This window comes from Arachis hypogaea, chromosome 15 (genome assembly GCF_003086295.3).
Source record: "Arachis hypogaea cultivar Tifrunner chromosome 15, arahy.Tifrunner.gnm2.J5K5, whole genome shotgun sequence".
In the NCBI taxonomy this organism is placed as follows: Eukaryota; Viridiplantae; Streptophyta; class Magnoliopsida; order Fabales; family Fabaceae; genus Arachis; species Arachis hypogaea.
The window spans coordinates 118,089,763-118,102,442 of NC_092050.1; the positions used below are offsets into that span (position 1 = coordinate 118,089,763).

Sequence of the window (12,680 nt, forward strand, 5' to 3'; positions counted from 1 at the left end):
CATAACAAGCTTCTGCATGTCATTTACTATGCTAGCCATATTTTAAATGATGCACAGAAGAATTACACATCCACAAAAAAAGAGTTACTTGCAGTGGTTTATACCATTGACAAGTTTAGATCCTATTTAGTAGGTTCAAAAGTGATTGTGTATACTGACCATGCTGCTCTTAAATACCTACTATCAAAACAGGATTCAAAACCCAGGCTCATAAGATGGGTGTTGCTTCTGCAAGAGTTTGATATAGAAATAAGAGACAGAAAAGGGACAGAGAACCAGGTAGTTGATCACCTGTCCCGGATAGAACCAGTAGCAGGGGCGTCCCTCCCTCCTACTGAGATATCTGAGACCTTTCCTGATGAGCAACTCTTTGCCATTCAGGAAGCACCATGGTTTGCAGACATTGCAAATTATAAAGTTGTGAGGTTCATACCCAAAGAGTACCGCAGGGTGCAGACGAAAAAACTAATTTCTGATGCAAAGAACTACTTATGGGATGAACCATATCTCTTTAAGAGATGTGCAGACAGAATGATCCGCAGATGCATACCTAGAGAGGAGGCATGGAGGACATTTCGGAGGTGAGCGAACAACCACTAAGGTCCTCCAATGTGGGTTCTACTGGCCTACCCTCCACAGAGATGCCCGAGAGTTTGTGCGTAACTGTGACAGTTGCCAAAGAGCTGGCAACTTGCCTCATGGTTATGCCATGCCTCAACAAGGGATCTTAGAGATTGAGTTGTTTGATGTATGGGGTATTGACTTCATGGGTCCTTTCCCACCATCATACTCAAACACTTATATTCTGGTGGCAGTAGACTACGTATCTAAATAGGTAGAAGCAATTGCCACACCCACTAATGATACTAAGACCGTGCTGAAGTTCCTCCAGAAACATATCTTCAGCAGATTTGGCGTCCCCAGAGTACTAATCAGTGACGGAGGCACTCATTTCTGTAATAAACAGCTATACTCTGCTATGGTCTGATATGGAATTAGCCACAAAGTAGCAACTCCATATCACCCACAGACAAATAGGCAGGCTGAAGTCTCTAATGAAGAACTAAAAAGAATCCTGGAATGGATTGTAATTGCCCGTAGAAAGGATTGGGCAAAAAGCTTGGATGATGCTCTATGGGCATACAGAACAGCATTCAAGACTCCTATAGGAACCTCTCCATACCAGCTTGTGTATGGCAAGGCCTATCATTTGCCCGTGGAACTGGAACATAAGGCCTACTGGGCAACCAGATTCCTAAACCTGGATGCTAAGTTAGCTGGAGAGAAAAGATTGCTCCAGCTGAATGAGCTAGAGGAATTCAGACTCAATGCTTTTGAAAATGCTAAAATTTATAAGGAGAAAGCAAAAAAGTGGCATGACAAGAAATTGTCATCTAGAGTCTTTGAGCCAGGACAGAAGGTTCTGCTCCTCAACTCTAGGCTCAGACTATTCCTCGGGAAATTGAAATCCCGGTGGAGGGGACCATATGTGATTACAAGTGTGTCACCATATGGATATGTTGAGCTTCAGGATTTTGACTCTGATAAAAAGTTCATTGTTAATGGACAGAGAATCAAACATTATCTTGAAAGCAATTTTGAGCAAGAATTCTCAAAACTGAGGCTTAAATAAAGCTCAATCAAGGTCCAGCTAAAGACAATAAAGAAGCGCTTGCTGGGAGGCAACCCAGCCATTAGCAAGCTATTTGTTTTAATTAATACTTGTAGAAGTTTGATATAAATTTTCTTCAAAGATTAATCATCAAAATTGAAGGAATTCATAGAGTTACAGAAGGATTCAGCGCAAAAAGCAGAAAAAAGGAGCTCACTGGCAAGAAAACGCCAGTAAGGAGCATTTTGGGCGTTAAACGCCAGAATGGGTACCATTCTGGGAATTTAACGCCAGAATTGCAGCATCCTGGGTGTTTAAAAAAATGCCCAGTAACAAAGGATTTCTGGCGTTTAACGCCAGCCAGGGTACCTGGCTGGGCGTTTAACGCCAGAAAGACAAGGGGGGAGGATTTTGTTTCCCACTTCAAAATTTTTTAAATTTTCATGTTTTGACTCATAATTTTTTGCATAAACATGTTTCAAACTTTCATCATTCACCATCAATTTTCAAAAATTCTACAATTTTCTAAATCTCTTATCAAATTTCTTTCAAATCCTTCCCATATCTTCTTCAAAAACTCAAGTATCTTTTCAATTTCTTTCCAAATCTTTTCCAACTCATCATATCATCTCTTAATTCTTAGATGCATAAACAAATTTTCAGATTTAACCTCTTTATATCTTTTTCATTTAAAAATCTCATCTTTTTCATATCATGATTCTATTTTCTTCCACCAATCATATCTTTATGTCATATCTTTTTCAAAATTTTTGAAATCCCTCCCCTCCACTTATAAATACACATTCGGCCATCCCCTCCTCTCTACCATTCGAATTTGCCTCTCCTCCTCTCTCTCCTCTTTCCTTTCTTTTGCTTGAGGGCAAGCAAACCTCTAAGTTTGGTGTGTTTTTACGTGATCACTGAGCTAAGACTCATCAAGATCATGGCTCCTAAGGGAAAACAAACCAATTCAAGAGGCAAGAAAGAGAATACTCCAAAAAGTCTTTGGAATCAAGAGAGGTTCTTCACCAAAGAACATGTAGACCATTACCATAAAATAATGGGTCTAAGATCAGTGATCCCGGAAGTTAAATTCGATCTGAAAGAATACGAATATCCAGAGATCCAAGAGCAAATTCGAAACAGAGGATGGGGAATTCTAGCTAATCCTGAAACAAGGTTTGGAAGAAACATGGTTCAGGAATTCTATTCAAATCTGTGGCTGACAGATAAGTAGAGAATAACTGGAACCGCCTTTCATACCTACCGAACCATGGTCAGAGGGAGGATTATTTACTTCCATCTGGACAAAATAAGAGAGGTCTTCAAATTGCCTCAACTATAAGATAATCCAGAATCCTTTAATAGGAGAATGGTGAGAGAAGATAAGGGGTTGGACCAAGTTCTAGAGGACATATGCCTCCCTGGAACTAAGTGGATAACCAATTCAAAAGGTGTCCCAAACCAACTCAAGAGAGGAGATCTCAAACCAGTCGCAAGAGGCTGTTGGACTTCATTGGGCGTTCCATACTACCCACTAGCAACCGCTCTGAGGTCACTATCAAAAGAGCGGTGATGATTCATTGTATTATGCTGGGAGACGAAGTGGAGATTTATCATCTGATTTCTTGTGAGATTTACACAATTGCAAATAAGAACTCTACTGAAGCTAAACTGGCATACCCAAGCTTAATTTCTCTGCTATGTAAAGATGCTAGGGTGAGAATGGGAGTAGATGAATTCATCCCAATCGAACACCCAATCACCAAGAAGTCAATGGAAGGACAACAAGTGCAAGACAATTCCATCAAAAGGAGGGCGCAGGAGTTCCTCCCGGAAATCCCTGAAATTGACTACTGGACCCACCTAGAAGCATCTGTCACCAAGCTGCAAGAAGCTGTGGATCAACTTAAGGAAGAACAACAGAATCAAAACTGCATGCTCTGCAAGCTGCTTAAGGAACAGGAGAAGCAGGGGCGTGAGCTACAGGAGCTGAAGCGAAAGAAGCTCTCCCTTGAAGGACCAAACACCCCACAGATTGAAGGAGCATCCACTGCTCAAAATCAAGATTGTTGAGTCCTAACTCTGTGATAACCTTTATTATTAGGAATCTATTTTAAGAGTCATTTATTTTTCTGTTTTTAATTTTTTGTCTTCTATTATTATTGGTTTGCTCTTATATTTATTTTTGAGTCTTATTTTCATTCCATGATTAATAAAATTTAAAGTTTATGTCTTAAAGTTATGAATGTCCTATGAATCCATCACCCTTCTTAAATGAAAAATGTTTTTAATTGAAAAAAGAAAAAGAATTACATGAATTTCGAATTTTAAAACAGATTAATTATTTTGATGTGGTGGCAATACTTTTTATTTTTCTGAATGAATGCTTGAACAGTGCATATTTTTGAATTTGTTGTTCATGAATGTTAAAATTGATGGCTCTTGAAAGAATGATGGAAAAGGAGAAATGTTATTTGATAATCTGAAAAATCATAAAAATGATTCTTGAAGCAAGAAAAAGCAGTGAAAAGCTTGCAGAAAAAAAAAATATATGCAAAAAAAAAATAAAAATAAATAAAAATAAAAAAAGGAGAGAAAAAGAGAAAAAGAAAAAGCAAACAGAAAAAGCCAATAGCCCTTTAAACCAAAAGGCAAGGGTAAAATAAAAAAGATCCAAGGCTTTGAGCATCAGTGGATAGGAGGGCCCACAGGAATAAAATCCTGGCCTAAGCGGCTAAACCAAGCTGTCCCTAACCATGTGCTTGTGGCGTGAAGGTGTCAAGTGAAGAGCTTGAGACTGAGCATTTAAAGTCGTGGTGCAAAGCAAAAAAGAGTGTGCTTAAGAGCTTTGGACACCTCTAATTGGGGACTCTAGCAAAGCTGAGTCATAATCTGAAAAGGTTCACCCAGTTATGTGTCTATGGCATTTATGTATCCGGTAGTAATACTGGAAAACAAAATGCTTTGGGTCACGGCCAAGACTCATAAAGTAGCTGTGTTTAAGAATCAACATACTGAACTAGGAGAATCAATAATACCATCTGAATTCTGAGTTCCTATAGATGCCAATCATTCTGAACTTCAAAGGATAAAGTGAGATGCCAAAACTGTTCAGAAGCAAAAAGCTAAAAGCCCCGCTCATCTAATTAAGATTGATCTTCATAGGTGTTTTTGGAATTCATTGTATATTCTATTCTTTTTATCCTATTTGATTTTCAGTTGCTTGGGGACAAGCAACAATTTAAGCAACAATTTTAGTATGTTTTATTTAGTTTTTATTATATTTTTATTAGTTTTTATTCAAAAATCACATTTCTGGACTTTACTATGAGTTTGTGTATTTTTTTTGTGATTTCAGGTATTTTCTGGCTGAAATTGAGGGACCTGAGCAAAAATCTGATTCAGATGCTGAAAAAGGACTGCAGATGCTGTTGGATTCTGACCTCCCTGCATTCGAAGTAGATTTTCTGGAGCTACAGAAGCCCAATTGGCGCGCTCTCAATTGAGTTGGAAAGTAGACATCCTGGGCTTTCTATCAATATATAATAGTTCATACTTTGCCCGAGATTTGATGGCCCAAAGTGGCGTTCCAAGTCAGCATAGAAATTCTGGCATCAAAACGCCAGAACTGGCATGAAAGCTAGAGTTAAATGCCCAAACTGGCACAAAAGCTGGCGTTTAACTCCAAGAAAGGTCTCTACACGTGAAAGCTTCAATGCTCAGCCCAAGCACACACCAAGTGGGCCCCGGAAGTGGATTTCTACACTAACTATTCTAGCTTACTCATTTTCTGTAACCCTAGGTCACTAGTTTTTTATAAAAACTACTTTTAGTGATTCATCTTGTACCTCATGACACTCTACACATTTTATATTGTATTCTCTATGGCATGAGTCTCTAAACCCCATGGTTGGGGGTGAGGAGCTCTGCTGTATTTTGATGAATTAATGCAATTACTACTGTTTTCCATTCAATTACGCTTGCTTCTATTCTAAGATATTCATTCGCACTTCAACCTGATGAATGTGATGATCCGTGACACTCATCATCATTCTCACCTATGAACGCGTGCCTGACAACCACCTCCGTTCTACATGCAATCAAGCTTGAATGTGTATCTCTAGGGTTTCTAATCTAAGATTGGAACCTTCGTGGTATAGGCTAGAATTATTGGCGGCCATTCCTGAGATCCGGAAAGTCTAAACCTTGTCTGTGGTATTCCGAGTAGGATCTGGGAAGGGATGACTGTGATGAGCTTCAAACTCATGAGTACTTGGCGTAGTGACAGACGCAAAAGGATCAATGGATCCTATTCCAGCATGAGTGAGAACCGACAAATGATTAGCCGTGCGGTGACAGCGCATTTGGACCATTTTCACTGAGAGGACGGATGGTAGCCATTCACAACGGTGATCCACCAACATACAGATTGCCATGGAAGGAGCCTTGCGTGTGTGAAGAAGAAGGCAGTAGGAAAGCAGAGATTCAGAAGACAGAGCATCTCCAAAACCTCAACCTGTTCTCCATTACTACATAACAAGTATTTATTTCATATTCTTTTACTTTTCACAATTAAATCTGAGAATTATTGATATCTTGACTAAGAGTTACAAGATAGCCATAGCTTGCTTCAGGCCGACAATCTCCGTGGGATCGACCCTTACTCACGTAAGGTATTACTTGGATGACCCAGTGCACTTGTTGGTTAGTTGTGCGAAATTGCAAAAGTATGATTGTAATTTCGTGCACCAGTCACTTATGCAATTCAGCTGGAATTTTCATAGAAGGAGTCATCCCATTGAGGAGGACAAGCCCATCACCAAGAAGAGGATGGAGCAAACAAGAGAGCCAGCACATGGACCACAGCAAGAGCATGTGGAGCTAACTCAACAAGGAATCCCTGAGATGCCTCAAGGGATGCATTTTCCTCCCCAAGGCTATTGGGACCAATTGTACACTTCTCTGGGAGAACTAAGCTCCAGCATGGATCAATTAAGGATGGGACATCAAGAGCATTCCACCATTCTCCATGACATAAGAGAAGATCAAAGAGCCATGAGGGAAGAACAACAGAGGCAGGGGCGTGACTTAGAGGAAATCAAGCACTCCATTGGATCCTCCAAAAGGAGTAGTGGCAGCCATCACTAAGGTGGATTCGCTCCCTTAATCCCCTGTTGCCTATGTTATTTTTCTGTTTTCCATGTATTTTATCTTATTGTCTATTTCTAGTACATGATCATCTGTCTTTATGTCTTAAAGCTATGAAATATTCCATGCATCTCTCATCTTGCTTAAAAGAAAAATTATTTTGAAAGAAAAGTAAGATGAATGAATTTTGACTTATATATTAAGAATAGTTCAATTATTTAATGTGGTGTCATTACTTTTATTTTCTGAATGCATGACTAAACAATGCATATTTGATGTTGGAGTTAAAGAATGTTGGCTCTTGAAAGAATGATGATAAGAGTGAAGTATTATTGATGATCTGAAAAATCCAAAAATTGATTCTTAAAGTAAGAAAAGCAGCAAATAGCAATAAAAGAAAAAAACATATGCGAAAAAAAAGAGTCAAGCAGAAAGAGAAAGAAACAGAAAAAGCCAATAGCTCTTAAAACCAAAAGGCTAGAGCAAAAAGCCAATAGCTCTTTAAGCCAAAAGGCAAGAGCAAGGATCCAAGGCTTTGAGCATCAATGGTTAGGAGCGCCTAAAAGAAATAAAATCTTGGCCTGAACAGTTCAAATGAGCTACTTCCCTGACTATATGCTTGTGGTGTGAAGGTGTCAAATGAGACTGAGCAGTTAAAGTCGTGGTCCAAAGCAAAGAGTGTGCTTAAAGTGTCTGTGGCATTTATGTTTCCAGTGGTAATACTGGAAAACAAAGTGCTTAGGGTCACAGCCAAGACTCTAAAGAAGCTGTATTCAAGAATAAAAAAAAACTTAGCTAGGAGAATCAATAATATCATCTGGATTCTGATTTCCTAAAGATGCCAATCATTCTGAGCTTCAATGGAAAGTGAGATGCCAAAACTATTGAGAAGCAAAAAGCTACTAGTCCCTACTCATCTAATTGAAACTGAGCTTCATTGAGAACTCTGAGATTTATTATATCCTTCTCTTCTTTTTATCCTATTTTGTTTTTGGTTGCTTGGGGACAAGCAACAGTTTAAGTTTGGTGTTCTGATGAGCGGATATTTTATACGCTTTTTGGCATCATTTTCATATAGTTTTCATTATGTTTTGTTTAAGTTTTATTAAGTTTTCATAAGTTTTAGTGTAAAATTCATATTTTTGGATTCTACTTTGAGTTTATGTGTTTTATGGTGATTTCAGCCATTTTCTGGCTGAAATTGAGGAGCTTGAGTAGAAGTCTTATTTAGAGACAAAGAAAGGACTACAGATGCTGTCAAGATCTGACCTCTATGCACTCGAAGGAGCTTTCTTGGAGCTACAAAAGTCCAAATGGAACTCTCTCAACGGCTATGGAAATCTAACATCCAGGGCTTTTCAGAAATATATAATAGTCTATACTTTGCTTTGGAAATGAAGTCCCAAAACTGGCATTCAACAACAGCCAACAGCCTCATTCCTGGCGTCCAGCGCCCACAGGGAAGTAGCTGGCGTCCAACGCCCAAAAGGGAGCCCATGGGTGGCGTTCAACGCCTCTAAGGGGTACTCGCTCATGAGAGACACTCAAGCTCAGTCCAAACACTCACCAAGTGGGCCCCAGAAGTGGATTTTTGCACTATCAACTTAGTTTATCTTATTTCTGTAATTCTTAGTTAGCGGATTAGTATATATATATATATATACAAGAGTTCACCCTTGTTAAGGACTCTGGCCCATTTTACGTTTTTCATTGTATTTTTCTATCAACATAAGACACTAACCTCCTAAGGTTAAGGTTAGAAGCTCTTCTGAGTTTCATGGATTAATAATATTACCGTTCTAGTTCAATATGTCTACTGTATGAATCCCCACACTTTTGTACAACTGTACCAGCAAGTGCACTGGGTCGTTCAAGTAATACCTGAGTGAGTCAGGGTCGATCCCACGAGGATTGTGGTTTGAAGCAAGCTATGGTTACCTTGCAGGTCTTAGTCAGGCAAAATCAAGAAGTCATTGATTTGAAGTTGTAAAAGGAATAATGTATAAATTACATTTTATATTAAATGGAATCAGTAATAGGAATATAGTTAAATATTGGAGTTGCTTTGTCTTTCTGAATTAACTCTGGTATTACTGTCTTCTTTCCTTGTGAATGATCTCTTCTATGGCAGGCTATGTGTGATCAACGCCATTGCTCGTGGCCATTGAACTCCTCTGCTCCAGATCAAACACCATTGCCCGTGGTCATGCAATCTGACGGAGGGTGAAGCTCTAGCAGTTCATTCTCTTGGCGATCCTACTCAAAATGCCACATACAAGTTTGAATCTTCCGGATCAGAGAATGCTGCTCCTTTGGATTCTAGCCTCTACCACAGAGACCCTAATATCCTCAGAAATTGGCTGAACTGGTGTCTCGAGAAGTTCCCAACGAAGTCGTGGATTAGCCGTCTAAGAGATGTATAATCAAGCTGGCGGTTCGTGCTTTCCAGCCACGTATTCACACAAACCCAAGTAGACACGGGTGTTTATCAGGCATGCAGTCCTAGTATGATGAACAGAGCTGATTGTCACTGATCATCCTATTCACCATGTTGAAGAACGAGTATACATCTTAGAGATAAATCAAACACGGATCGAAGAGAAACAGTAATACTTTTATTAATTCATAGGACTCAACAGGGCTCCTCCCCTCAACCTAGGTGGTTTAGAAACTCATAATGAAAGAAAATACAATGGTGTTAAACGAAAATATTGTGAATGATGGTAAAAGTTTCCGAATAACATGAATCTAATCCTTTAAATACTAAACAAATGACTAGTAAGGGTAAAACAGTCTTTTTAGTGCTAAAATCCACTTCTGGGGCCCACTTGGTAAGTGTTTGGGATGAGCTTTGATGAGATCCATGTGCTATGAGGCCTCTAAGGCATTAAACACTGGCTAGGGGGTCCTCTTTGGGCATTTGGATGTTGGTCTCTGCTTTTTGGGCGCTGGACGCCTGAAAGGGGCCAGGAGGCTGGTGTTAGACATAAGTTTTGGGCCTTTTAATCTGAAGCAAAGTATGGAATATTATAGATTACTGAAATGTTCTGGAAGTCAGCTTTCCATAGCCATTGCAAACGCTCCATTTGGACTTCTGTAGCTCCAGAAAAACTCTTCCGAGTGCAAGGAGGTCAGATCTTGACAGCATCTGTAGTGCTTTCTCTGTCTCTGAATCAGGCTTTTGCTCCAGCTCCTCAATTTCAGCCAAAAATTATCTGAAATTGCACAAAAACACAAAAACTCATAGTAGAATCTAAAAAAGTGAATTTAACACTAAAACCTATAAAAACTTAATAAAAACTAAACAAAATATATTAAAAACTGTATGAAAACGATACCAAAAAGCGTATAAAATATCCGCTGATCAATGTCAGATTCGATTCTCTTATGCATTCTCGTTCTTCATCTGATGAATTGAGGGTGACAATCATCCTTGTTCTACATGAATTCCGTGTGAGTCCTGACCCAGATAGCGTTGAACCAAAGTTAGAGATTGCATTGCGGATTCCAATAAAGCAACTGAGCAACTTTGGATACGTGACATGAAATCCCGTTGACTATAGGTATGTGAGGTCTCTGTGGCATTAAGGCTAGAGTCAGAGAAGCAGCACTTTCTGATCCAGAAGATCTGCCTTGTCTGTGGCACCTTGAGTAGGATCATAAAGGGGAGTGGATTACTTAGAGCTTCATCTTCTGCTACAGTGAGAAACCTAGAGATGGCTTGATGAGAGGACATGAGTCATTTCAACGTGGTGGATTGCTGTAGTAGAGGAGGTTAACTTGATAAGAGGACATGAGTTAATCACTTACGGCTACCATTGAAGGAATCAGAAAGTTATTGAAGTATACAGTAAGAAAAGTTAATCCGGAAAGACAAAGCATCTCCGAAGCCTCAACCGTTCTCATACCATTGATTTCTCATCTATCTAGTAATATTTTATTTATCTATTTTGTTTTATGCATTTTCTATGACAAACTATAATTTCTATCTGCCTAAATAAGATCTGCAAGGTAACCACTGCTTGCTCAAACCAACAATCTCCGTGGGATCGACCCTCACTCACCTGAGGTATTACGTGGACGACCCGGTATATTTATTGATCTATCTGTGTGAATTCTACAGAGCTAGTTCCGTGCACCATTCAGTCATACCACATACTATGAACAGGATCCTGTCTCTAGAGCATGTTGAACTAATTCATGAGAGCACATGAAGGAAGTTCACCATGAGGGGTGAAGATCTGAGCCCCTATCAAACTCCATAAAGGAGCTGTCCGTCAAGCTAATGACGATAAAGAAGTGCTTGTTGGGAGGCAACCTAACCATACAGTACTTTTATCTTCTTTTAAGTTATTTTAAGTCCATTTGAGTCTGAGTTCTTACTTTTTATTTTCCATTCATTGTCATATTTTCCTAGTTTGCATAACGTTTGTGATCATGTGTAGCACTTAGACTAGAAATAGGAAGGCGTAGGAGAGAAAACAGAACACCCTAGATTTGGAATTATGTTACCAGGAAGGCTATTAGTGGTCCTCTGATTAATTTCATTAACTATTGTGGCTAATTAACCCATCTGAATCTCCAAGTTCTTGATTAATGTTCTGGTTTCATGTATAAAGCTTGCCATTAGTGCTTCCAAATTAGTGTTCTTCTCAGACTGAGGAGTTGCTTACTGAGATAACTGAAACTGGTGGTTATTGAAATTGTTCTGATGGAAACTGCCCTGAGAATTATTATTAAAATTCTGTGGCCTCTGAGGTTGCTCTCTCCACCCTAAATTTGGGTGATTTCTCCAGCCCTGATTATAAGTCTTAGCATATGGATCATTATTGGGGTTTCTAGGATCACTCCCATGTAGTTGACCTGTTCAGAAGAAGATGGAGCATAATCATAATTCTCATTTTGCATAAAATTACCTGTCATGTCATAAGGGACCTCTTGAGGTGTATTATGGGTGTTGATAGCTGAAACTTGCATTCCACTCAACCGTTGAGTAATTAGATTTATTTGCTGAGACAAAAGCTTGTTCTGAGCAAGAAGAGCATCAACAGCTTCCACTTCCAAAATGCCTCTCTTCTGAGGGGTCTCAGAGGTCACAGGATTCCTGTTGAAGGAATATAAGTATTGGTTGTTAGCAACCAACTCAATAAGCTCAATAGTCTCCTCTAGTATCTTCTTCATGTGCAAAGTACCACCTGCAGAATTATCTAAGTGCATCTTGGACATTTCACATAAACCTTCATAGAAGATATCCAACTGAGTCCATCTAGAGAACATGTCTGGAGGGTATTGCCTAGTTGGTAGCTTGAATCTCTCCCAAGCTTCATAAAGGGTCTCACCATCCTTCTGTCTGAAGGTTTGAAACTCCACCCTTAGCTTAGTCAGCTTTTGAGGTGGGAAAAATTTAGTCATAAATCCAGTGATAACCTTGTCCCAAGTATCCAGACTCTCCTTGGGTTGAGAATCTAACCACAGCTTTGCTCTATCCTTTACAGCAAATGGGAAGAGCATGAGTTTGTATACCTCAGGATTCACTCCATTGGTATTCACTGTATCACAAATCTGCAGAAAATCAGAGATAAATTGGTTTAGGTCTTCCTGAGGGAGCCTATGATATTGGCAATTCTGTTGCACAAGAGTAACTAGTTGTGGCTTCAGTTCAAAGTTGTTTGCAGCTATAGGAGGCACCACAATACTTTTTCCATAAATATCTGCATTAGGAGCAGTGTAAGAGCCAAGCACTCTTCTAGGTTGCTCATTCCCATTCAGATTTGCAATATTAGCATTAATTAGCAGCATTATTATGATCCATATTGGACTCTGCAGCCTTGTAAAGTCTTGCTTATTGCAAACGCCACCTCAAAGTCCTTTCAGGTTCAGGATCAAAGTCTAACAGAGGTTCTTTGTCCCTGTTTCT

At 39.3% G+C, this 12,680-nt stretch overlaps 1 non-coding gene across 1 annotated transcript; it reads left to right on the top strand.

Moving 5' to 3' along the window:
* The first annotated feature begins 12,035 nt into the window (after window positions 1–12,035).
* On the top strand, window positions 12,036–12,141 carry LOC112752953 (small nucleolar RNA R71). Its single transcript, XR_003177360.1, has one exon. It is a non-coding gene; the product is annotated as a small nucleolar RNA R71 (small nucleolar RNA).
* The last annotated feature ends 539 nt before the right edge of the window (window positions 12,142–12,680 follow it).